The sequence below is a fragment of the Rattus norvegicus genome, chromosome 11, assembly GCF_021556685.1.
Source record: "Rattus norvegicus strain SHRSP/BbbUtx chromosome 11, alternate assembly SHRSP_T2T, whole genome shotgun sequence".
Classification (NCBI taxonomy): Eukaryota; Metazoa; Chordata; class Mammalia; order Rodentia; family Muridae; genus Rattus; species Rattus norvegicus.
The window spans coordinates 94,687,253-94,714,976 of NC_141544.1; the positions used below are offsets into that span (position 1 = coordinate 94,687,253).

Consider the following 27,724-nt stretch of genomic DNA (forward strand, 5'->3'; position numbering starts at 1 on the left):
TATATCTATCTTGAACCTATATCTGAACCTATATCTATCTTGAACCTATATCTGAGGTCTTCCAGGTTCCATCTGTGAACAAAGAAAGCTCCTGCTCTCTAGTTTTGGATAACCAAGTAGGTGGTTACACACACACACACACACACACACACACACACACACACACACACTATTGTGACAAATGCTGTTTGTTTAGCAGGGGAACACTGCGCCTGTCACTTGAGATAGTATGAACAGAGACACCTTTGCTTGGATAGAGACTTGAGAGAAGGGAAAGGGTAAGGCCTTCCGCTTGCAAATCTGAGTTGCCTGGATTAATAGGTGGTTTTAGGAAATTGGCACAAAAAAACCACCAAAGTTTTGTGAACTCAATAAACTTTGACCTCATGTATTACTGGTCTTGTTGACCCTGCTCTGGTCACTCACATCCAGCTGGGCTATAGAAGGCTCTTCAGACTGCTTGTCAAGTTGTCCTAGGGTGTCTGGGGTAATTGTCTCAGATGACAGAAATGTGCTACTCACTGCCCGTAGAAATGAGGACAGAAGTATTCAGACCACACCCACTCATTCCTACTGAATCCTACTGGGGTCAGGACCCAAAGCCCACACTTCTACAGTCAGTGACCTCCAGGAAGCCCAGATCCCACACATTAAAATACAAAAACAATGATGGGCTCATTTTTGTCTATGTTTCTGCACCCATCGATTCAATCATTGATGAAAAATACTTAAAAACAAGTTGTATTTCTGTGAAAAATGTTGACTTTCTTATTATTGATCCCCAAAGAACATAACAACTCTATTTACATCACATTTGTATTATGTCAGATACTAATTTAGACAGGATCAAAACTATTTGAGATATACATGGGTGATAGGCAAATATGGTATCATTTTATATAAGGAGCTTGAGTATTCCTGTAGCTATGTAGGCTCCTTAATTCAACTCCCACAGGTACTGAAGGAAAACACTAATAAAATTTCTCAGATGTCAAGCACTAATCTATTTTTAAAATAGCTGGAAACTATAGAGAGAATATCTTATGTCTGTATGGATGTGGCACCTGTCAATAATAAATCTGATGGCCTATGGCTTAGGCAGAAAATAGGAAGTGGAACATCTAGGAGGAGAAAGAATTCTGGGATAAAGCGGGGTGGGCGATTTGACCCAGAGGATGTGATGAGATGGACATGTGGTTCCTGAGCACAGGTAACTAGCCAAGAGGAAGACTGTAGGTTAAAATAATCGGTTTGCTTTGGTTATGATCTAGAGTAGAGCCTAACTATATAGCCAAGGTATTTGTAAACGTATTTTGAGTCTAAGTCTTATTTCTGGGAGCATGGGGGCTGGAAGGAATCACTACAGGAAACAATATTTAGGTGTTAAAAATGTTATTTCCAGGTGATTTTAGAGAATGCATCTTCTTGGGTCACAATCTTCAGTGCAAACCAAGGCTAGAGATGTGTGCTGTGAAACTGCCACCCCAGAAGGCTGCCTGCTATGTCAATGGGTTCCCAGCTCCAGTGGCCACATCTTGAAAGCAGGGCAACATGAGGGTTTCTTTAGGCTTTTTAGGTTTATTTTAGAAGTGATTTAGTATACACATCTTACTATTTATTTAAGAGGAAAGCAAATTCAAACACTCATAGGGTAGATTGTTTTGTTTTGTTTTTGTGTTTTGGTGGGGGACAGGGTCTCTCTGTGTGGTCCTGGCTGTCTTGGAACTTACTTTGTAGATGAGGTTGGACCCTCAGAGATCTGCTTGCCTCTGTCCCCCAATTGCTTGTGTTAAAGGTGTGCACCACCACTGCCCAGCATGCTTATTTCTTTTTTTTTTTTACATAAAGAATTAAACCTTGGAAGAATACGTGGTATGGCAGGGCACAGGGCATCTCTGACGTATTTAAATTTGGCTGAAACTTTTATTATTTTGTAATTGTCAGTGCTGAGGATGCTTCTTGACATAAACATTCAGAATAAAAGTGGCAGATGTATGTTTAGGACCATTTTGAGATAGCGTCTCACTGTAACCATGACTGGCCCAGAACTCAACATGTAGATCATGATGGTCTTGATTTTATACAGGTCGGTCTGTCTTTGCCTCTCAAGCTCTGGGATTACAGGCACATGCCACCACACCTGGCTCAACCAGAGTTGTTGTGGTGGTGCTGTCACTGGTTATTGTTGTTGTTCTTTTTTATGAAATTTAAGCCAATAACTCAAAAAAGCAATTTTAAAAATTAGGCAATCTAACGCAGTCCACTACAGGAGCTAAGCTTGATGATCTGAAGCTCACATGCTAAGTGAGGAATGACGGAAGAAAAACACTGAAGGGTTAGTTCTGCTCTGTTTACGTGTATCAGAAAATGTGTACCACAAAAACACTGCACAGAATGTGTAGTCTGTACTCAGCTAAGGAATCTCAGGAAGTGTTTTCTAGGCATGGTGGTGTGTGACATATGCAGTACAAAATGTACATGTTGTGTGTTTAGAAACAAGACTGCAGTATGGCTGCAGGACCAGCATTGCTAGAACATCTCAGATTCATTATGGTTTACCTCGAGTTTTCTTGGTCATCTTGTGTCCAGAAACCTTTTACTGTTGCCAAAAATTTACCTGTGGAGTCATATCCCACAGGCTAAGAAGCCGGCGATTTTGAGGTTGCAGGCCTGCAACTCCAGCACGTGGGAAGAGAATGGAAACATACTGAATAGTTCCAGGTTCTACTCAGTTACAGAGAGTGAGCTGGGGGCTAGCCTGGGCTACATGAAACTGTCTCATAAGATTCAGCACAACAAAACAACAAAGAAGAATCTGGGTAGTAGATTGAATGCAGTATGTTTTGAATGAGAATTTGATGAGATCATTCTTAAAAGATGACCTCATTGCCCGATGTTGTAAATGTTCCAAACGTACCAGGGGCTAGAACTGTCCTTATTTTATACAAAAGCTCCCAAGCCTGAGGACTGTCTTGGCAGTCTCTGTGTCTTCAGCATTGAGTACCCATCAGGGGCCAAACTAAACACTCAACAAATGCTGTTGCATCAGCACCTTTTGGGAATCATGAGTAGTAAACAATAAAGTTCTGTGAAACTGACACCCAGCAATTACCCCATTATTACTGAGAACATTTTTTGCATATCAGAAAAACATAGATTTCCAGACTGTGTAATATTTTGCAAATCCACAGCACAGTGTTCTATTCCTAGTGTATGTCCAGAAATAATAAAATATTCTCTATAAAAGTTCTGTCTGTAGTGCGTCTTGACTCAGAAAACAGTTTTGACAAACACCATCTTGCGTACTCTTGTATGAACTCTGTGTGTGAATTGATGCTGCCTGGGTTGAGAAAATTAACACACAGAACGATGGAGCATGGAGATACTGTCCTGACCACCAAGGCTTATTATTGATTATGTGATATATGCTAAGTCATATATATGCCAAATGAAAAGAAGGGCTGGAGATGACTGCACTTTCAGCCTTAGGACTTTCAGACAGAAAGTAGGCTGCACTTTTTAAGTGTTTCCACCAGAGGGCCAACAATGTTCATAGCTACTCAGTTAAGGTCCTATGATGCGTTATTAATGCATTCAAGCTAAGACATTTTGGTGCCTCATGTGAGGAATGTGTCAGACAGTGGGAGGAATCTTTAATGACTTGCTTTAATCATTTTTGAGCACCAGGTGTGAGGGAAGAGCAGCCCTCCGTCACAGGAGCACAGCTGGATGATCCTTTGTTGAGGATGTGAATTTTGGATGTTTCAGTTGCCAAAAGGGATAGGGATCCTCTCAATCTCCCCAAGGAATCCACTTCGTCTGTCTGTAGTGGTGATAATTGTAGGATGATGTCACAGGCGAGGCAGGCACAAGATAGAAGGAGGCCTGTCATTGGAAGAGAAGGAAGGATGGGCGGGAGAAAAGTTTGAAGGAAGAGGAGGAGACTGGAACAGAAAGGAAGAGACAGGAGGGAGGGAGAGAGAGAAGCCGTGGCAGGATGATGGAGGCTGACGTACAGATTCCGCTCTGTGTATTTACAGGTTGTTATTAATGTTCCTAAGGGATGGATGGTACTGGGCTTTGTATGTTTAAGTGGTCAATTATATCTTATCAATTGGGTCAAAGGTTATTGTGTTGTGTGTTCTTTTATGTGACGGTTTGAGTGTAGGAAAGTGTGCAGCGGCAGGAGACAATGGGCTGCCGCGGAGTTGGGATGTGTTTCCGCCAAGATATCTAGCAGATATCTTGGGTCATGGTGCGGACCTAGTGGGGTAAAAGACAACAATACTTCTATTTTTATATTTTTACAACAACAGCTAACTACCAAGGTGAAGTGAAATTTGGTCACCTCAGGCTGGTCTGATCTTGTAAGTCAATCTTAGGAGCAGAAGCCCATGCTCTGAAGGTTCTCTTCCAGTCCTAACTCTTTTATTTCCTTATTTCTCTTTCTTTATCAAGACCAATTTGATTCTACTTCTAGTTCTGTCACAAAGAAAGAGCTCAGCTTTCCCTGAAGTGCCTGCTTTTCCACTTCCTTTGTACCCTAAATATCATAGGCATGTACAACAGTTAAGACATTTTCTTAAAGAAGTTGAAACGAAAACATTAAAGCAAACCTGCAAACTTTCATTTTTGGGAACACCATAGATGCACAATTACTGTGGGGCCTCCTGGTCCTCGCACCCATTTTCATGAGACAGTTCAGCAGCCCTTTCACTTCCTGCTACATCAGTAAACAGATCTCTTCCTGCTCCTCCCTGAGGCTGCCTGGCTGGCCCATTGGTAGCTAAAAACTTAGCTTTTACCTTAAAAACATTCTGGCTTTTTAATAACTTGGATGTGAAGGATGGACATAATGCATCTCTGATAACGAAAGTTTAACGCTTAAAGATGTTTAGTTTTAAGGGTATAAACTTAAAAATGTTTAAAAATGTTTAATTATCTGAGTCCTTTAAATAGGAAAAATTTAAAACTGAGTTTTAATTACCTGCCAGCCTTCAATTAATTAATAAGCTAACGGAGCTTCCTGATAGGCTCACAGGCCTTGCCACTACCAGGCCTTAAAATAAGTAACTGAGTGTGGTAGTTTGAGGACAATGGCCTCCATAAGCTCATGCGTTTGAATGCTTGGTTTCTAGTTATCTGACCTGATAGGAAGTTTTGGGTGGTGTGGCCTGGTTGGAGGACATGTGTCACTGGGGATGGGCTTTGAGGTTTCAAAATCAATCACTAGGCCCAATCTCTCTCTGCTTCCTGGCTACAGATCAAGATGTAAGCTCTCATCTACTGCTCTAGTATCTGCCTGCCTGCCACTGTGCTCCCCACCACAATGATAATGGACTGACCTCCTGAAAGTATAAGCAAGCCTCAAATTAAATGCTTTCTTCTATTAGCTGCTTTGGTCATAGTGTCTCTTCATAAGCAGTAAACAGGACAGCAAGTAAACAAAAATAAACAAAAAGCCTTTGTTAATCTTCTACAGTACGCTGCAAAAAGACAGATAATGAAGAGATTGCTACCACCTTTTCTCTTTCACTAGCTTATAAAAAAATACAGATTCTGACTACAAGAAACTTCTCCAGTGCATGGCTACAACTGTTTTTCATACTGAGGATACAATAAAAAAAATTTCCAAATTGTGGGCACTTAAAAAAAACCAAAGTTCCAATTCTAACAATAGTCCTAAGGGCTCCGGGTGTTTCAAATGTAAACACCACCAGAGCATTCCTTTCCTAGAGCGGATAGGCTTCCTACTAAGATAGAGAAACTATAAACAGCTTTTAATGAGAAAGCAAACTCAACACTGTCATGCTGTTGCTACTGAATTAAAAATTACTTTTTACTGGTCTGTTTCACTCTAGTGATGAAAAGAAAGCTGCTTTTTCGGTAACTACTTTCAATAATCAAACACCTACGTATTGATTAAAGTTCCTTAGGGCAGTGGTTCTCAACCTCCTTAGCACTACTGTAGGAGTGGGTCTGATGCTAAGGTCCTGTTCCCCCGAGATTGGTTCTTGGTCTGTCAGTAAAGAAGCCATGGGCCAATTGCTGGGCAGAAGGAATAGGCAGGAATTGTAGGTCCCTAGAGGCAAGAGACAGATGTAACGGGAGGGGGTGGGGGGGACAAAGTTCACCATACTTCTAATGGAGAAAAGCTGACCAGTCATGTGAGATCTCAAACGGAGTAGCCACACGGGCTGCTCCTACAGGTGGATGATCACGGTGTTTAGCAGGGACTAGATGTAACTGAGGTGCAGAAATAAGAATATTGATAAGGGCATGCTATTCCAGGAGGGAGATAAGCAGCATCCAGCAATTGTGTCAAAGGCAAGTACAGCTGTGTGTGTCTGTGTCCTTTATCGGTGAATCCAAGGGAAGCTGGGTGGGGCTAGTAGCACGGCCTGTTCCCAGAGCTTAGGTAGGGTAGCAAAGCTACAAGCAACAGATGGCAGGCAATGTGGAAGGCGAGAATCCACTATATTTAGGAATTCTCAAATTGATCACACACACACGGTGGTACTGGTCTAGGAAGAGGGGAGAATTGGTTTCTCAATGAGTGGAGCAGAGTGAGTCATGTGGTGTCTCCAGTGAGCAGGAAACTTAAGCACAGAAACCTAAAGAAAGCCTCAGTTCACAGATCCCCTGCTGTGAAAAGAGACAGGATGGCTGCTCTGAGGCAGTGAGCCAGATAAAAGCTGCCTGCTTCCTACAAGCAGGTAATCACAAGATAGGGATAAGTAAAATTTCATTTAATTGTTTTCAAGGTAGAAGGGAGTATAATGGAAATTACTTGAATGTTCTTAAGTATACAGAGATATTTAGCTCCACAGGGAGAAGCTAGGGAGATTGAATGAAAAAAAAAATGCTTTAAAGATGCTAGGGCCGGGGCTGGAGAGATGGCTCAGCGGTTAAGAGCGCCCGACCGCTCTTCCAGAGGTCATGAGTTCAATTCCCAGCAACCACATGGTGGCTCACAACCATCTGTTAAGAGATCTGATGCCCTCTTCTGGTGTATCTGAAGACAGCTACAGTGTACTTATATATAATAAATAAATAAATCTTAAAAAGATGCTAGGGCCATTCCCAGAGCTAAGGTAGGGTAGCAGAGTTACATGCAACATATTGCCACGCTTTAATACAGTTCCTTATACTGTGGCGACCCCTTACTGTAACATTATTTTCATTAGTACTTCATAACTGTAATATTGCTACTGTTATGAATCGCAAATATCTGTGTTTTCCAACGGTCTTATTCGACCCCCATGAATGAATGAATGTATATACATATCACTGGCTTTGAAGGTCTTGGGACAAATACAAAAGTACTTAAAAGATGTCTTCCTTAATTTGTTTTACTCTTTATCAGTGCACACTCACTACAGATGATAACAGGTATCATTACGGCCTTTCATATATGTGCGTAAGACTTCTTAAATCATATTCACCTTTCATTTTCCTCTCTTGTGCCTACCCTGCGTCTACTGGTTCTCTTCATCTTTCTATCTCTTCTACTTTCATTTCTCTCTCTCTCTCTCTCTCTCTCTCTCTCTCTCTCTCTCTCTCTCTGTGTGATGTGTTTATTCGTGTGTTTCAGTGACTCTAATTAGGGTTGCTTTAATGAGCGTGGCTGAGGGACTATTTATAAGCACATGGGTATCTTCCTATGACTACAGCACTGAAGAAAATGTCTTCTCTTCCCTCAGCAACCATTAACTGCCAACAGCTCCTGGCAGGAGGATCATGAGCTCCTCTATATGTGACAGAATGGAAATAGTCTCAGGATAGTGCAGGCCTGACGAAGGTAACCATAGCTGGTGTGAGGTATCAGTGAAGTGGCCATGCTTGTAAGACAGCATTCCACGGGTTCTACCAATCTTAAAAAGAGATTATCCATCCAACACATCGGAATCTTTTCTGTTTATGTGCTGTGGTGGTTTGAATGAGAATGGCCTATTGGATCGAAATGTAAGTTTTCAGCTACTGCTACTGCACTATGCTTGCCTGACTGCCTGGAACCATGCTCTTGTCCTGATGAGCATAAACTAACCCTCTGAAACTGTAAGCAAGTCTTAAATTAAAAGCTTTTGACATTGTCTTGGTCACGTCGTCTCTTCACATCCATAGAACAGTAACCAAGACAACAGTCTTAACACGGCTGAGAATACTGTGAACTGCAGTTCTGACCAGCATAGTAACAGATCAATGGGCACAACAGTGGCGTGAACATTATGGGGGGTAAACAACCGATTTCTGATTGGATCTCAGGACTGCTACATAGGAAAAAAACATAGGCCTGAATTAGCAAATCTGGCCAGGAACGCATGGTTGAGATCATAACCCCAGGGTCTGAACCTACTATGTTTGTCTTGCTAAATGAACATAGTATCAAACTGCCTTCTAAATTCATATCTCTATACCCACAGATTAATGCAGCTCTCAGACACATCAGAATAGCTTTCCTAAAGCTTAGGGACCGTTCTGAAAGAGAAAGTGGAAAGTAAGAATCAGAGGTCAGGTAGGTCTTCTGAACATGACAGGACCCTGCTCTCATGAACACACAACAGCTATGGTTGCCTGCATAGGATCAAGCCAGCCACTATTCCAGCATGGGAGGGGATGGGCTTATGAGTCCTTACCTGGGTGGAGAGCTATCGATGGTTGATGGCTTCTGGGGGAGAGAGAATTAGTTTTCTTTAAAGATCTAGTTCAAGATAGATTGACCATGATCTCATGGACAACACCACACCTATGAATCCATGGGCAATACAATTGGACTTCTTGGGCCTTCAAAATAAAAGATAATAAAAGATGTCATATACTTAGGAGGGATGGGATTAGTCTGAGACGACCTAAGGGGCAGAATGGACGTGAATATGATCAAAATATGTTGTACACATATGAGAAATTATCAGAGGATTAATAAAATTTCTGTTCTTAAAAATTCTATATTATGCTGTAGCAGTAAAGACGCTAACATATGTCTTTGAAGCACATGGTTTAAAATACTGGATTACCAATAGCTGTTTTGCAATTCTAGTCTACAAAGAACACAGCGTAAAATCACTTTCAAGCTTAAAATAACCACACTACTTAAAGACAGATGTGGTGGTTTGAACAGGACCCCTCCTCCCCGATAGACTCATATGTTTGAATGCTTGGCTCACAGGGAGTGGCACTACTAGAAAATATGGCCTCGTTGGAGTATGTGTGGCCTTATTAGAGGAAGTGTGTCATTGTTGGGGGTGGCTTTGTGGTGCCCTATGGTCAAGTTATACCCAGTGTGGCCCACAGTCTTTCTGCTAGACTCTCAGCTCCTTCTCCAACACCATGTCTGCCTGCATTCTGCCATGCTCCCCACCGTGACAATAATGAACTGAACCCCTGAAACTGTAAGCCAGCCCCAATTAAATGCTTTCCTTTATAAGAGTTGCCTTAGTCATGGTGTCTCCCCACAGCAATAAAACCCCAAGACAACAATGCCTTTTATGTATCTTATTTTTACTTAATTACTGTGTATTTTCAAGGGTGGGACATCCAGTGTCCTGAAGATACTAGCTAGGTAAAATTAAAAGCAAAAGATAATAATAATAATAGTAATAGTAATAATAATAATATAGATAATATTATAGTAGGTTATCATTATTATTCTGGGATGTACTAATATTATAATAGTTTATCATTATTATTCTGGCATGTACAGATGTGAAAGAAGCAAAAGTTTCACACGTATTAACCGATTATCATTCATTCAAAGCAAATATACTCAATAGGAAACTGTGACATTCGGGCTTGAATGAGCCTACAGCTGTGTTAAAGCAGTTTTGTGTCCCAATGAGCTTACACCACTGCACGTGCAGCACACATAGCACAAACACAGCACAGCAGTGCCTGTGTTGCACACAGCATTTGAACTCAACGGCAGTCAAAGTGATGGGCACTGATCCTCATGCACCCTGAGAGGAAGAAAGCTGGTGTTGCCAGCTGTTGAGAGTCAGACCAGTGAGCCACATCTGTAAACCTAGGTCTCATCTCCTTGGAAATAAAAACTCCACAGGTCCAGAGAGAATAATCCAAAAGGTTCTGAACAGGACCGTTTTATCGGGTTTATGCTACTCCTCATCCTTTTAGACATTTCCCTGTAATTTTATTTTAGTTTTCTTTTTATGTGTATGAGTTTTGTTTGCACGGATGTCTGTGTATCGTACGTGCACAGTGCCCGTGGAGGCCAGAAGAGGGAGTCAGATCCTCTACTTTTCTTCTGATTGTTAATTTTTTCATTGATTTTTTTTAATTTACATTTCAAACATTTCAAATGTTTTCTACCTTCCCTGTTTCCCCTCCCCAAACCTCCTATCCCATCCCCTCTCTCCCTTTTTCTATGAGGGAGCTCCCAACACTAACTGGAAAGAACCCAGATGTCCCTCAACAGAGGAATGGATACAGAAAATGTGGTACATTTACACAATGGAGTACTACTCAGCTATTAAAAGCAATGACTTCATGAAAATCGCAGGCAAATAGATGGAACTAGAAAACATCATCCTGAGTGCGTTAATCTATTCACAAAAGAACACACGTGGTATGTACTCACTGATAAGTGGATATTAGGAGAAAATCTCGGAATACCCACTATATAATTCACAGACCACGCAAGAAGAAGGGAGCCCAAAGTGTGGGTGCTTCAAGCCTACTCTTCACATTTATGAACTTCATTACCCAGGGATTTAGGCTTCCCTGTAGGCATCCCTCACCCAAGCACTGGATAAAATAAGCCTGCTGGCTCTCTGCTGAAGTCAACTCCAAGAACTGACTCTGTCAACCTCAGAGAGAGCTGTACTGAGCTCTTCAGGAAACTGTTTCTCCAGGAAACAGACTGGAAGAGAGTGATGCTTACAGGCTGATTTGCTGGTCCCCTTCCTATTCCACTCTACCACGACTCCTCTGCTGTCCCCCCTTCCCCGGGAAATATTCTTCTATCTTCCTCAGTTCCGTTCCTCTTCCTCCTCTTTTTTCCTTTCTTCCCTCTTTGGTGGTGCTCAGAATCAAATCTAAGGCCTTGTACAAGCTGAGCAAACGCTCTGCCACTGAGACAAATTCCCCAGCCATAACTTTTATTCAGACAGGGTCCTGATAACTTATCTAGTCCGGGCTTGAACTCACTCTATATAGACCTGCAGGTCTGGAATTTTCAATTTTCTTGCCTCAGCCTCCCCTGCGCTCCCAACACCCCGTAGCTGGAGTTACGCAGTTTACCACCAGACCTGTTATGGAGACTTTAGAACTATTGCTGGATTGCAACTCAGAGAATAAAATAAGAATGTGCGAACCCTTAAATAAAGATAATGGACGAATAAATAGGATACAAAAAGGGAAACTCTTCTTTACAGTAGCAAAATGGCTTCTGTGGGGAGTGGAGAAGTGTAGTCCCTCCGATGGGTGGCCTGGAGGCAGACTCCTGACAAGAGGATTGTATTTTCTTGTCCTGCTCTTTCTCCAGGGCCCTTAGTCCAAACCGAGTCTGCTATCACTGCCCAGCTTTGCAGATCACGCCCAAGACTTTTGGCGGTGGCATCAGGCTCCTAGAACGCTCGTCTCTCTACTGCCACCTGCTGTCCGGCTTCTGCAGGGCCATGTGGTCAAACAGCACCTTGCTCACCCGAGGGAGGTGGAGTCTCAGTTTCTGCTCTTGTCAATCTCTCAGTTCCTATAGCGACCTCTTGTTTTTTCTCGGGCCACCTTCCAAATCAGAACAAAGAAAGGGCCCAAAAGGTTTTTAGGATGGGATTCGTTACCGCTAAAACCTTTTGGCAAAGATTTTGGTCCAGTTCTGTTTCCCATCAGGCATGTGGGTTGTGTTAGGGTTGTTCCTGAGTCTATCTCAGGTGTTTTGGGGACAGGGAGGGCCTTGATCCTCTAAGCTTCTGAGGCGAAGAAGCAGGGCCAGGGCTGTCAGAATAAAAAGCTTACATCATAGAAACAATCAGTACTAAGGTTTCGCAAAAGAACTAAAAATAGCTGAGCGTGGCCGCCCAGAACAATCCCAGCGTCGCAGAGCTCTGTGGTCTACAGGTGACGCAGATACACACGGAGAACTTGCCTCAAAATAGAACTCCTGTTATGAGCCAACTCTCTCACCCTTGGATACAGAGTGAAGACTAAGTGAACACAGCACAGAAGTACATCCACATCTGTGTTCATTGCTGCGCTAGACACAATAGCGAGACAGACTAGTGGAGGCAGACGAGACGTCCATCAACAAAATGAATATAGAAATGTGGCAAACGTATAAAGGAGTGTTACTCAGCCACGAAGAGAGATGAAATCACAGTATTTTGCAGAAAGATGTAGGGAACTGGAAATCATTATGTGGAGTGAAGTAAGCCAAGCTCGGAAAGACAAATATTACACACTTTCTCCCATATACGGAACCCAGATTAAAGTTACTGTGTACGCAAGCATGCTTGAACAGGGGTTGTGCGAACACTAGACAGAAGAGGGTGAGTAGGGGAGGAAGAGATCTAAAGAACTGGGGGAACAGAGAGTTATGGGACACGAGCGACCAGAAAGCACAAGGGAGCACTGTCTGGGGTAGGGAGGGACTGATTGAGAAGGGGTACAGAGAAGGACACAGGGAGAAGGGGACATACAGAAAAAAGTATAATGACATATACATGAAAATGGCAAAATGAAACCCACCGTTTTCTAATGTTAACTTTAAAAATTAATAAACACATAAAGCATTTTAAAAATGTAAGCAAATGAATTAAAAGTTTTGCTCCTAATATTCCCAAATGAAGATGTAGAACTCTTAGCTCCTCCTGCACCATGCCTGCCTGGATGCTGCCTTGCTCCCACCTTGATGATAATGCACTGAACCTCTGAACCTGTAAGCCAGCCCCACTTAAATGCTGTCCTTTATAAAAAAGAAAGGAAGGAAGGAAGGAAGAAAATTGCTAAACATCTTAAAAACCGAAAAAAGATAAAACATTGTATTTTAATAGCTATGCATATCTTAAATCAGTACTCATAGTATCTAAGGAAATTAATTATACAACCTACATGCCATATGGTCTGCTCCACATCTAGGTAAATGGTGTAGTCTACTATGCCTAGAGTACGAATGTGTACAACTTGTTATTGCCCTGAATATTGTATGCAATTGTAACTCAAAATTATGTATAGAAAAGACACAGACTAGCCACAGAACAGACACAGTGTAAACACAGCACAAAGGATTTAAGAAAGCATATCTGTAAAGGCACTTAGTAAGCAAGGTGCTGGCAGGATTGCTACTCTGGGTAAATCAGGGAGTGAGTGGGAGCTGAATGTGGAGGCCTAGAGCCTCTTGTACACTACTGGAGACCTTTTACATGCTGTACACACGGCCACAGTAAAGCATTATTATTTAACTTTTTATTGATTGTTTTTATGTGAATTTCACATCATGCACCCCAATCCCACTCATCTCCCAGTCCGTTCATACTCTCCCTCTTTCTTGCTACCTTCCTGGGTTGGGGAGGGGGCAAACTCATTCTGGAAGCTGTAGTGTGTCACAGTGTGTCCTACCACATATGCTTTTGTTCTCACTTCTTTACTTGAAGATGTTCATTGCAATGAGTCATGTGTCTGTTACTATCAACACTGGATCTCCACCAGGACTCCTCTCAGATATCCTGATGTTGCCTTGTGTCATGGAGATCCTACAGCTTTGGATCTGCAGGACCAGCCCCTTCACACACTCTAGCAGTTCATAGATGGGGTAGGCATTAGGGTAGACCAACTCAAAGGCCTGGATCTGGGCCTGAGCTGACAGCGGAGGCCCACAAAGTTCCCTCACTCACAGGGTGAATTCTCCAGCAGCACCGAGGTGGATATTTCACCCAACACTGCAGCAGTCAAGGGGCAGAACCAGCACACTCCCTTGCCCTGGGGGCTGGCTCAGCCTCAACTCTGCCACCAGGCTCAGATCTACTGTGCTGCCCAGGCAAGATGCAGGGCCTGCTTTCTTGAAAGCTGCAGTTGGTGAGGGGGAAAGCCAGCTTTTCTGCTCTCGTGACCGCCTGAACTTAATCGCCTGCCTGGCCTAGGTGGCAAGGGGTGATTGGTGAGGGAGGACGTCTCTCCTTTGCCCATACCCCAAATGGCAGATAAGTGGAGGGGCAGCACACTAAACTATTTTTAAATCTTTTCTGTCTTTTGTGATAATTAGCTTTCACATGCTGTAAAAAATTTATTTTATAAACTTTAAATTAAAAAAATGTTTGGACTCTCGTAGTAATACTTGATAAATGATTGCCCATAGATGAAATGATCCAATTCAAGGCAGATTAAAGTATATAAAGTCAGGTTTGTTGGGAAACAGCTCTTGGGCGAGCTCACTGTTCCCAAGGAAATTTACATGATGAGGGAGACAAAGGGGAGGAGAAGAGAAAGAGATAAAGAGCATGTCAGAGAGAGAAAAAATGCAAAGAGGAGAAGGAGAGGCAAAGAGAATGAGAGAGAGGGAGGGACAGAGGGGATGCAAAATGTCTGGATTATATAGGAAAGAGTTTCTGGGGGAGGGGAAGCTCATCCAGCCCCTGGGAGAACCATTTTGGTGTGTTAAATATGCCCCTCAGCCTCTTGATTCATGTCCACAACCTAACATCACTTAGCTTAAAATACAAATACATAGCAGAGTCACACAAAAATACGTTTTAAACATACTTGTTCTATAAGCATTTTTGGTTTACAGAAAGGCTATGGCACATTTATGTGGTAGAACCTTGCTGAAATGAAGTGCATCATTGAGGTGATCCCGCTTCCTGATAATGTAGCGTGATAGACTGGCCTCATTCTTGCATGATCATTCTCTCCCCTCTGGAACTGTAAGACAAAATATGTTTCTTTTGTGGGGCATTTTATTATAGTAACAGAAAAGAAAAGAGCCAGAAATTGGTCCTGGAAGTAGGGTCATGGAGTTGATTAAACCTGGCTTTGGGACTGAGTTGTGGGAAGTATGTGAAACAGTTTGAAATTTTGGGCTTAGCAAAAGCCCTTGGAAGATGTGAACAGAGTGTATTGGGTCTTTATCTTGGGAGCCAAGAATGTCCAGCATAGACTTGAAGGTAAGAAAAATCCAGAAATGGTAAGCTGTCCCATGGTTTCAAAGGAGAGCAGGAGCTCTAACAGCAACGGGGCTAGGGTCCATTCTAATTCTTTTCTTGCAATGAATCATGTCCCGAGAATTTGCATAATACTGAATTTTACGGTAATAAGCTAGTTTCTTTGATGGATGGACTGAACCTCAGAACCTATAAGCCAGCTCCAATTAAATATTGTTCTATTTAAGATACCATGCCTTGGTCATGGTGTCTGTTCATAGCAGTAAAACCCTAAGACAACCAGTATTACTAAAAACACATGAATAGCACATTGCAGTTATGTATATATGTATATATGTATATGTGCATATATATGTATATATGTATATATTATATATGTATATGTGCATATATATATGTATATATACATGTACATGTGTATACATGTATATATGTATATATGTATTTATGTATATATGTATGTATATATGTATATATGTGTATATATATTATGCTACAATGTCATGAGTAGGAAGATCTTCAGTTTCAATATGATCTTATTGGTCTCTTATTGTATTATTGATGAAATTCTATTAGGGGTCACATGACAACTCTATGCTCTAAGTTCCGTTATAAACTGGAAGGAAAAATCTACAAACAAATATATTAATGTATTCTCGAATATTTTATCTAGCAAGTAAAAAGTGATGGTTTAGAGAAAGAAATAAGGAAATTAATTTTTATTGTAAGCTCTCCTGAAATTTGTACCATAAGTACCCTTAATATTTGAAATTAACACATCCAAAGAAAGAACTGATTATTTTCACAGAAACCGCAAAGACAGACCTCAAGAGCTGTGAAGAAAGCACTGAAGATGTGACATGGGGATGGGACTGTTTTAACCACCAAAACAGGAAAAGGGGTTGTAAGATCGCTCAGCAGGTCAAAGTGTTTTCCACGAAAGCCCAGTGGCCTCATCAGGCCCAATCCACACATCATGAATCTGGAAGAAGAGAAAGACGAATGAGATTGCTGTGAGATAGTGGCTATGGTTGCTTGTCCATAATCAGGCCAGTCAAAATGGAGGATAGATGGGACGTGGCTCACAAAAACCCTAGGCTGAGGCACTGAGCAGTTGAAGACTCTTGCAGGTAGTCAGCTTTTCTAAGATCTCAGATGTTCCTGCCCCCACACCACCATTCCACCATGCCTTTGATCTGCCATTACAAGCTCAGCTCTCCAAGTCTGAAATTAACATCACTTCTTTTATAAGTTGCCTTGGTTGTGGTGTTTTTGTTACAGCAATAGAAAAATAACTAAGACAATGGCCTATAAGAAGAAACATGAGTTTGGGAGAGGGATGTGGCATGAGACGGTGTATATGTGGATGAAATTCACAAAGAATGAGTAATAAGTTACACTCTAAAAAGAAGATTGCTATGAATTAAATGATGAAGTAGGGCTGAAGAGTGGTGGTTGCGTTAGGGACTACGGTTGTAAACCATAGACTTGAAGGACTCTTAGGGTAGGAGAGAGGTGCATCCTTGCCAGCTGACGCAAACTGCTTCAGGGTGGTACTTACTGTCAAGCATCGAGAACGTGTTGCTTCCTATCTGATGCTGGTAGTGGCTGTATCTGACCCTGACTACTGAGACTATTCTCGTCTCCAGTGACTACCTGGAGACGAGAAAGGATACCTCTATGGATGGTTTCTCCTGTTTGATAGCCACAGGACTGGAAAATACCATGATTGGAAAGGAAAAAACAAGGCAGGGAAGGAGGGAGAGTGGGGGAAATGATGTCAGTATTTCAGAGCAGGGAAATGGAGTGGATTATTGGATGCCGTATGGCTATTTCTTCTTAGTTAGCATCATGGGCTTCGTGGCTACAAAGGAACCTGAGATCACAGACTCCCTTCCACATCACCTGGGTGGGAGACCGGAAACAGCAGCATTCAGAGGTGTGGGTGGGAACAGATTTGGAACCAGGTGTTTGCTACTGAGTCTTACGAGGAGTCAAAGCAGTTCTGAGTGGAAGCCCCCGACAGCTGTGGGTATTCAGACGTAGGAAGGGACAGCAGAGCTCTGACTGTGTTATTTACTCTCCCTTTCGCTTATTTCTTATTCCTGTACATAAGCTTCTCCCTTCACTCCCTGTTCACTTTTTGTTTCTTCTTCCCCCCACTGTTAATATTCCCACACAGAACATTAAAAGAGGCTCTAGACCAGTGGTTCTCAGCCTGTGGATCATGGTCCTCTTGGGGCGTCCACTGACCCTTTCACAGGGTTTGCACATCAGACACCCCGCGTACCAGATATTTACATTACGGCTTGTAACAGCGGCACAATTACGGTGATGAAGTAACAAGAACATACTTTTACGGTTGGGGTCACCACAACACGAGGAACTGTATTAAAGGGTTGCAGCATTAGGAAGGTTGAGAATCACACTAGACCCCTTTAGGCCAATATTTCTCCACATCTAGTGTCACTGACAATATACACGTTTCTGAAATGCCGTGTGTGGTTCTTTGAGTAGCCACGATGGAAAGGAAACAAGGCTCCCTATTTCTGTCTCTTTAATCCTTGTCTGAATTCTCCCAAGAGGTTGTTATTAAAATGTTACTCTGTCCCAGAACTTCTCCAACAGACTGCAGTGTGCCCAGACCTGGTGAGAGGAGAGACGGGCTTAGGATGGACTTCTTCACGAACCTCACATCACATCAAAACTACTATTGGTCATAGAAGCATTTCAAAATGTCTCCAACTCGTTGGGGTGAGTGACTTTTGTACTTCCCATGTTCAGAACGTGGTGGGCTTGTTTGTTTGTTTTCGATGTTTGTTTGTTTGTTTGTTTGTTTGTTTTTTTTTTTTGGTTTTTACACGCGGAAGAACGTGATGGGATTCTTGGCACTGACCTCAGAGCCCGTGGTAGGGCCTGACGATTGCAGAATGCGTTTGGGGCCTCATTACCAGATTGGCCTTTGATTTTTGGCTTTTTTTCTTAGTTCTGTTAATCAGTTAACTTTGTAGTGCATCCATGCCAGGAACCCATCTCTGGGAGGGCAGACAAGTGACAGCAAGAAGGATGGGTTCTATGCCCTGGACGTGGAGTCTGTCCTGGCAGGACCTAATCTGGGTGGATGGGGAGGAGGGACTGCGTGGAAGCCGTATCAGAATTGCTGCAGAAGGAAGCACCAGCTTATTTGAAAAGGATAGAGACCTAGTGGACAAAGGGGAAAGGCCTATACAGGTTAAACTTGAGAGCAATCCTGAGTGTCCAATCTCATGTATGTATAACATGTACACTGGACTCCCAGGCTGCCTGACAGCTGCACAAGAACCCCTGACATTCCGTCCTCTCACCCTACTCCACGGTCACTACAGCCTGATGTGGGGTCAGGCATCAGGACGCCACCCCAGCCTTTCTCTAGAGCTTCTCTAGAGAAGGATGGCAACATTTTTCTCAGTTCTTCTGGCCTGGCTTCTTTGTGTACGCTGGGAAGAGACAAAGGGTGCGCAGACAGCCTGAATGAGGTCGCTGGTGGCAGTTTCTGGGTGTCTGTTTAGTCCCTCTATTGGCTCCAAGGCAGGAGCTCCGGTTTCTATTAGCTGGGAACTGAGGGTCCTGGGAGCTTGTGCATCTCTGGCCCAAGCTCCAGGTAGGTGTGGGTAGACTGGGGCGGCGCCTGGACAACAACCTCCTTTCCTGAGTGGTCCTGAAACTGCTTGTACACCCTTGGAGCATCCGATGCTTAAGGCCGCAAACCCAGAGACTCAGTGGTTCTTCAGTCCAAGGCCCTCTGGGAGACTTACTGCCATTACCTCCACCACCCCGTGTCTCTTTTCTCTGTGCCAGTGGTTAAGTTTGGGATGGCTGGCGCGATGAAGCCAAGTGATCCTACAATGTGGCAAGGAGCAGTGAGGGCAGGGAGTAGTGGGAGATACATTTTTGAAATCGCTCTCGGCAGTAGTAGAGGCCGTTTTGTTTCTCTAGAGTGGTTTTCAGTGGGAAAAAAAAAGAAACTTTCTTAAATAAGAAATTACATCTCCACTTCCCTGCTCCCTGCTCTCCCGGAAAATGGCCACAGTCACCACTCGTACTGGTAAATGAAACTTTTTCTTTGTATTGCCCTAATGAAGGGTGGGGGCGTACTGTCTAGGTTCATCTTGTCCTGCCCTTACTGCCCCTGAAACAGCACCTTCGGAGGAGGTCCAGGCCTATCTTGGCAGGCCTTCTGCCCCCAAATTCCTGATTGTGCAGTCAGCGACAGGCAGGCCCAGTGGCCCTGGCGAACCTGTGCTCTCTTGCCTTTGGTAGGACAAAGGGAAGCCACAAAGCAGATTTATCAGTTGTGAGCCATTGGTTACCGCACTGACCTCGGTAGCTGGTGATGAGGATGGGAAGTTGTGCTGTCCCTCAGCCAGCAACAAGGAAGAAGGAGGCACAACAGAACCCCGCAAACTCCTACACAATGATGCTAAGGAAGCTAAAGGGAGGCAGGTTACTTAGAGGATCGCTGCTCATTCTGGCTCTCTGTCTGTTGCTGTACTGCCCAGAGATGTCAGACCTTTCTGGTGAACCTCCAGAAGAAACCTCTACAAAGCCCAAAGAGGCCAAGCAATTTTAATCCTCCTCAGTGAGTATGCTTCTCAGCGTGGTTAAGAGGGAAGGGACCCTAACTACTGAAGGAAGATCGATTAAGAGAATTATCAGTACATTCTTTTGTAGCATTTTATCCCCGGACTCCTGTGGGCCTCCTTCTATAAGGAAATACTCTCAGGTTTAGAGCCTTGGTTTATGGGGGTCTAGAATTACCTGGATAATTTCCCCTGTTACTGACTTCACCTTGAGACTCAGCTGTGCATGTAAATCAACTTTTACTGATACAGCTAGGAAATTCTCATTTCAGTTTTAAATGTAATCGTTTAAACTGTCTTTTTGTTTTTGTATCCCTGTGTTAAATATTTCATTGTTTAAACTGTCCTTTTGTTTTTGTTTCTCTGTGTTAAGTCTTTCCTTAATTAGCGAGCTGGCATTGCTAGCTGAGTCCAGTGTGATTAGTGCAGTAACAATGCACACGAAAAAGATAGGTTGGTGGAGTTACACTTTATAGTGGTGACTTGTACGGGAAAGCCTAGCTTGATACCTCAATTAAAAAATGTTTCTGGTGCCACAAGTGTCCACTAAACATTTAAAACCTATGTCAGAGGATTCCTAGCAGAGATCACAAAATACTGCTCAATGCAGAATGACAAAAGAAGAAAAGTCTTTGCTAAAGCAGAATTGGGAGTTTAAAATAGATCCAATGCTGAAATGATTATGCTGGGAGACACCACTTAAGGATGGTGATACATTTTAAGGAATGAGTTAAGTGTTTTGTCACTGTGGGGACACCATGGAGTATCCTTATATATAAACTAAGACAGCTAAAAGCTCACACGGTGGTATAATTTTAGGTGAACACGCCCTTTGAATAGTTTGCTGTTGATAAGAACATCATCAGTGCACAGTGCATTTTTACAGTGGCCTGTCCATGGAACAATAATGTGAGTGAGGCTGCATCCCCTGAACCTAGTAGAAGAAAAAGTGCAGAATAGTCTCAAACACATTGGAATAGGAAAATGTTTTCTTGATCACTGGTAACATAGGCATTGCGGTGGTGTGAGCAGGTATGACCCCCATAGACTCGTTCGTTTGAATGCTTTGGCCCACAGAGTATAGCACTATTAGGAGGTGTAGTCTTGTTGGAGGAAGTGTGTCATTGTGGGAGTGGGCTTTGACGTCTCCTATGCTCAAGCTATGCCGTTTTGGAGCACAGTCTCTCCATCTGCTACCTGTGGATCAAGACATAGAACTCCCGGCTCCTCCAGCACCATGGCTGTCTGCACGCTGCTATGCTTCCCACCATGAAGATAATGGATTAAGCCTCTGAATTGTAAGGCAGCTCCAATGAAATTTTTTCCTTTATAAGAGTTGCTATGGCATTCCATGGTGTTCCTTTATAGCAATAAGACCCTAAGACAGGCACTGAGAATAACAATTAATAAATGGGAAACTGAAAAGCTTCTGTATGGCAGAGGATACTACTGTTGTAGTAAAAATATATAAATAAAAAAGTATTGTGGTCTTTTACCCCGCTAGGTACCGCACCGCGGTCCCCCAAGATATCTGCTAGATATCTTGGCGGAAACATATCCCAGCCGCACAGTTTCCTACAGTCAAACCCTCACATAAAAGAACACACAACACAATAATCTTTGACCCAATTGATAAGACATAATTGCCCACTTAAACATACAAAGCCCGGTACCATCCATCCCTTAGGAACATTGATAACGACCTGTAAATACACAGAGCAGAATCTTAACATCACCTGCCATGGCTTCTCACCCTCTCCTCTCTCCTGTCTCTCCCTTCTCTCAGTCTCCTGCTCTTCCTTCTCCTCCAATGACAGACCTCCTTCTATCCTGTACCTGCCCCTCACCTGTACTTTACAAATTCAATGGGTAAGTGGTTCTGGTGAAGTCACCTGAGTTCTGAGTACTGACGAGGCAGCTGTCCTTGGGGCAGTGGAATTAGCATCAAAATACAGATAACTCCAGGGCAAACCACAACATACTACCATTTGGAAAAAGTGACAAGGACAAAGTGAGATTTTTTTATCTATATATCTAATAGAGGGCTAATACCTAAAATATACGAGGAACTCAATGAACTGGACATCAAGAAAGCAAATAACCCAACTAAAAAAATGAGGTGGGGGTTGGGGATTTAGCTCAGTGGTAGAGCACTTGCCTAGCAAGCACAAGGCCCTGGGTTCGGTCCCCAGCTCCAAAAAAAAAAAAAAAAAAAAATTAGGTAAAGATCTAGATAGAGACTTCTCAAAAGAGGAAACACAAATGGCTGAGAAACACTTAAGGTAATGTTCAATATCTTTAGTCATCAGGGAAATGCAAATCAAAACTACTTTAAATTTTTATTTTATACCAATTGGAAAGGCCAAGATCAATAAAACAAATGACAATGTTGCTGAGGCTGTGGGGTAAGGGAAACACTCACCTATTTCTGATGAGGAGAGTGCAAACTTACGTAGCTGCTATGGAAATCAATGTGACAGTTCCTTAGGAAGCTGGAAATAGATCTGCCTCCAGATCCATCCGTACCACTCATGGTCATATACCCAAAGGACACTACATCCCACTACACAGACATTTGCTCAACCACGTTCATTACTATTCTATTCATAATAGCCAGAAATTAGAAATAGCCTAGATGACAGATGAATAGATAAGGAAAGGATTGTGTATTTATTCAGGCACTAAAGAAACAAAATCATGAAATTCACAGGTAAATGAAATTATTCTGAGTGAAGAAATTCAGACTCCAAAAAGACACATATAGTCTATATTTACGTATATGTGAATGCTAGTGCCTAAATTTTTGATAAACGGTCTACAATCAATATGACCACAGAAGTTAGGTATAGAATAGGGGACTGGGTAGAGAGGGCTCTCCCTAGGGATGGCAAATAGAATAGATAGTTATGAATGGCACTGGAACAGGAGGATCAAACAGGGAGGAAGAGGGAAGAGGAGGGTAGATTAGGGACTGTTAAACCTAAGGGACATTTTAGGAGTCATATGGAAACCTACTATAGTAGAATCTTCTTAAATATATGAGCAAAATCTAAATGGAATCAACAAATACTGTAAGAGACAAAACCTCAGCTGGATATCTCTCACTACCTAATGAAACTTCCAGTGCTGGGAATGGGTTATAAGGAATTGAGTTGTTGGCCAAAGGGGCCCCATGTAAATCTCCAAACAGACCCGGCCAAGGCCTAGGCTATTGATTGATTGCTCTTCGCAAACAGATGTAAGTCCTCATTGCTAAAGACAACTCCTATGCAATTCATTGAACATGGAGAAGTCAGCCTGCTGCCTTCCATAAATTCCTCTTCCCTACTAACTCCTGTTCATGGTACTAGAAGGTATGCTGCATACTACCAGAGGAGAAAGGTAACTCCCAACCCAGCTATAAACCCTGCTGTTGACAATGATGACCTGTCTGTAAAATATGCTCTTACAATAGTGGTACAGAGTTGTAGGAGTAACCAACCACTATTTAATTTTAGTTAAGCCCCACTCCACAAAATGAAACTTTTGCCTGACACTGCTCAGGTACCCCAGAATCTGAGATGAGATAGGCCATTGGACCTCGGAGAAAATCAAATACTATTGATCTACTAAGGGAATGTAGCAATCAAATGACTCCTAATGACATCCTGCAATACCCATAGATCAGCGCTCTGGTCAGCTATCATCAGAGAAGCTTCCTTCTGCAGTAGATAGGAACAAATACAGAGACTCATAATTGGACAATGTACAGAAAGGCCTTGGGATATTCAATTCTAAATAGGATGTCTCCATCAAATCCCTCCCCTCTGAAAAAGGAGAAGACAGAAAGATTTTAAGAGCTGGTGGGGATGGAATGCACTAAAGAAACAAACCATGTTTAAGGGCAGGCTCCATGCCCAGAATTAGATGACCACCATGAAATAAATGAAACAGTGCTGTTTTGGGGAGGGTCCCAATCCCCCCACCAGAATGATTTGTCTGGATGTTTTTTGTTTGTTTGTCTATTTGTTTGTTTTTACCACACAAATCTTTTGCTAATATATTATGGTTTCCAATCTTGTTTTTATAAATTTTCCTTCTTTTCTATTTGTTTGTTCCATTCTAGTTTGTTTGTTTTAATTCTATCTCATTATTATTATTATTATTATTATTATTATTACTATTATTATTATAGATGGTTGTATTGTAATGAGAGAGAGAAGGAAAGGATGTGGATTTGGATAACTGAGGAAGTGAGGAGGACCTGGGAGGTAATGGGGAAAGAGAAACCATAATTAGAATATATTGTATAAAAAACCCACTATTTTCATTAAAAAAATAAATATAAGGAGAATTTTTTCTCGACACATGGTTGTAAATATAGAATTGTTTCAGGAGTTTATTGGTGATTCAGAGCTTAGTTACTCTCTGGTAATAGTGGATATGATTTTTCTAAGAGTTAGCACATATACAAAATCTGAATATTGTTATTAGCTCTATTTACTCAAGCACTACCTAGTCACTGATGCTTTATATTTAAATGCTTTAGACATTAGTAAATATTTGAACCAATAAATGAGAAATAATTATAGTGTAAAATACAGGAACATTAATCAAAATAATTTGTTATAAATTTTTATTAAAATCATTTACATTACAAAACAGAAATTGTAATGTGAGGAAATGACAGAATGGGATATGACCACCTAGATTTGTGGCCCTGCTTGGACATAATGGCAAGTTAAAAAACAAAATTTGTCATTCTTCACCCAGATCAAAGACTTTATGTAAGGGCTGGAGAGATGGCTCAGCGGTTAAGAGCACTGACTGCTCTTCCAGAGGTTCTGAGTTCAACTCCCGGCAACCACATGGTGGCTCACAACCATCTGTAATGGGATCTGATGCCCTCTTCTGGTGTGTCTGATGACAGCTACAGTGTACTCATATACATTAAATAAATAAATAAATCTTTTAAAAAGGACTTTATGTAAAAAATAATCAGTGAGTAGAAACAATGTCTGGGTTTTAATTGTTCAGCTTCTTAAGTGACCAGTCATACTTTTTGCCACAAGTCCTGGGGCAGGCCAATGGATCTTCCTTAGAGTACATACAGTCTGTTATCTGTAAATGGGGAAATTGAGTTGGATGACTATTAAGGTCCCTCCAAGTTCTCCAGATATAAGATACTCTTGCATAGCTGGAAGACAAACTTCCTTTTCAAACATCAGGCTGCCCATGGAACCTAAACTATGTGTTTTCTCGTCTAACCCCATTCCTTCCATTCTTCCATAAATAGTACCACAGACTATTTACATATGCATTCTGTAAGGCCACCTGGGAGAAAAGACAGACTGGCAGCGGGTGACTTGACTCAATGACAATACAGGATTTTATTTGAGAGAAAAACCCACAGAGGGGTTTCTGATACAAGAATCAGAATCCACTCTCTGCTTAGGAGCTAGTGTAACTGTTATGGGCTGAAACGGGAGGGGGGTCAGAGGTCGGACGTTTTCTCTTTTGGCTCAAGGTTTGCCATTGCTGGGAGTAAACAGGTGAGTTAGAGAATGACAGGTGGTGGGGAAACATCTCTTGGGGCCAACCTTACTGGGACCAGAAGGTGGAGAGGACAAGAGTGTACTAATGTAACAGGCTACTTCAGTTTTAGGAAAAGGATTACTTTGGTTTTGGAAATTGCCATTGTTTAATCATAATGGAGAATCCTTATAAAATAGCATGATCGTGGTTAATACATTTGCTGTAATATTGGATCCTCAGGAACTTCCAGCGGTGTTTGTGTGCTTTGCAACATCTGCTTGTAATCTCATTAACTGTGAAAGAGGCAGGACAGACTCCTCCCCCCTCCTGCCCTTTGCCCCATCATACAAGTGAAAGAATGAGAAAAGATTTGAATGTGTGGTCCACAGCAGGTCTTAGAATCTGAGTCTCTAGAGGGGGTTGTGGTCTGATGGAGGTGAGGAATGATGGAGGTGTGGTCTGAAGGAGGTGTGGTCTGATGGGGGTGTGGTCTGATGGGGGTGTGGTCTGATGGGGTGTGGTCTGATGGGGGTGTGGTCTGATGGGGGTGTTTAGGTCATAAAGATTCCACTGCCATGAATAGATTAATCTGATGGGCAAGGGCTTGAGACTGTCAGTTTGATCACTTCCTTTTTCCTCCATTGCGTTGTTAGATAACTAAACAAGACAGTCTTCACCAGACCTGGATCCTGGTCTTCTAAGACTTCAGAAGTGTAAGCCAAATCAAATTTTAATGTTAATTACTCAGTGTATGGTAGTCTATATAGCAGGAGAAAATGTACTACGATATTGATGGAAAAAGATGAGACCGAAACAGAAATATAATGGGTGAAGAAACTGAATTACTAGTTTAAAAACAAAAATCACAAGCAAGCAAGCAAGTAAATAAACAAAAACAGTCCTACAGAAAAGCTCAGAAATGGGAGGCTTTACTGGAGAATTGTAACAAATATTCAAAGATGAATGAATAGCAATTCTATTCTACCACTACCACATCACCACCATTGAACAGAAGAGGCAGGAATAGCTACTAAGTCATTCTCTGTATTATCCTAATCTCCATAGCAGACGATGATATACAACAAAGCTGTAGACCAATATTTCTTATAAGTAGAGACTGTGGGACAGTGAAAGGCACCCTGGTTCCTGGTTGAGGAGGCTTGAATCCCAATGACCATGAAGAAACAGCGGTAGTTTTGCCTGACTCCCAGGAAACCAGACCCATCACTAGCCTGCAGACCTCCATAGTTTTGTGGCCATCAGTCACGTAAGAGCAATGCCCCAAGTCCCTCCACAGGTAGAGGATGTGGCCACAGGTCACATAGGCTCAAGACAGATCTCCTTTATAAGCCCTGGAGGCTTAGCCAATAAAACTTTCCTTCCCAGACACTCCTCCCTGCAAAAGGTATTTAATCTCAGGCCCACCCTGAGATGGTTTTACTCATCCACTTTCCGTCATGGCAATAAATGCCTTAAAACCATGGACTGTCTCTTTTCATCAGGATCCGCCATAGGGAGCCACAGAAAAGGCCTTTACCTATAAGGTGTCCATCTAATCTCCCAAGGAAAGCCTCCCTGTGTTTCCAGCAGCGACTGCAAATTCAAGTCTACTGCTGTTGAGCCAAAGACTCCCAGGGGGACGAGCTGGAGCTGGCTCCAGTTGGGTGGGGGTGGGTGTGTTCTGGACTTGTAAGGAGGCCCAGCCCATCTGGTTCTCAGGCTCTTGGGCATCCAGGCATCGCTGGAATACTGCAGAAGAGCTGAGAACAGAGTGGAGGCCTGCGGGGCTGGATCTAGCCTGGGGCCAAGGGGGAAAGAAGGGGGAGCTCTGACTGGTCCAGCTGGGAGTCTTTGGCTTAGGCGTGAGCTTGGTGGCAGCTTGCTGGGAACACAGGGAGGCTTTCTTTGGGAGATCAGAGGGCCACTCTACGTGAAGGTCTTTTCTAGTTTTTGTGTATGTGTTCTTTTAGAGTTATGCTAAAATGTAGAGAAGCAAAGTCAATTCTCATAGATGCTTTTAGTCTTTGGACCCTGAATAGAGACAGTTGACAACCTAGACATGAGAGAGAATGGGTTTGAGAGAAACAGTCCTCCCCAACTCTCTGGAGAAGAGAAGGAAAATGAGCGTAAGCTTTTTCAGAGCTCTCCTAGGGACAGAAGGAGGTCGGGAGACATCTTGCCTCCTTGCTGGCTCCTGTTGGAGAACTGCTTATTCCTGGTTCTGGGTCCCTTAGGTAGGATATCTGGGTCCCCTTGATGGGACACATCATCTAGTTCTCTCCCTCTATGTCTATTTGTTCTTGGTGCACCAAGCTGTCCACGTCTGTCAGTTTATGTCTGTTTTTTGTTTCATTGCTTGAGTGCTGTTCTGTGTTTCATGTTCAAAGGAAAAAATGGTTAAAACTTTATTTGTTGGTTGTTCACCCCTTGATTTAGTTTTAACTTGTTTAAAAAAATAAATAAAAAACAGTTTCAATCGGCCTTTGG

The 27,724-nt window shown here is 42.5% G+C and overlaps 1 long non-coding RNA gene across 4 annotated transcripts in view; it reads left to right on the forward strand.

Moving 5' to 3' along the window:
• The first annotated feature begins 3,981 nt into the window (after positions 1–3,981).
• LOC120095700 (uncharacterized) overlaps positions 3,982–27,724 on the forward strand; it is a 33,265-nt gene continuing 9,522 nt past the window's right edge. For 2 of the 4 annotated variants that reach the window (XR_015633206.1, XR_015633204.1), the window contains exons 1-3: positions 3,982–4,040; positions 17,719–17,858; positions 25,891–25,950. This is a non-coding gene — a long non-coding RNA (uncharacterized LOC120095700). The remainder of the gene's footprint in view (positions 4,041–17,718; positions 17,859–25,890; positions 25,951–27,724) is intronic. The other 2 variants (XR_015633205.1, XR_015633203.1) reach the window with 1 other exon arrangement.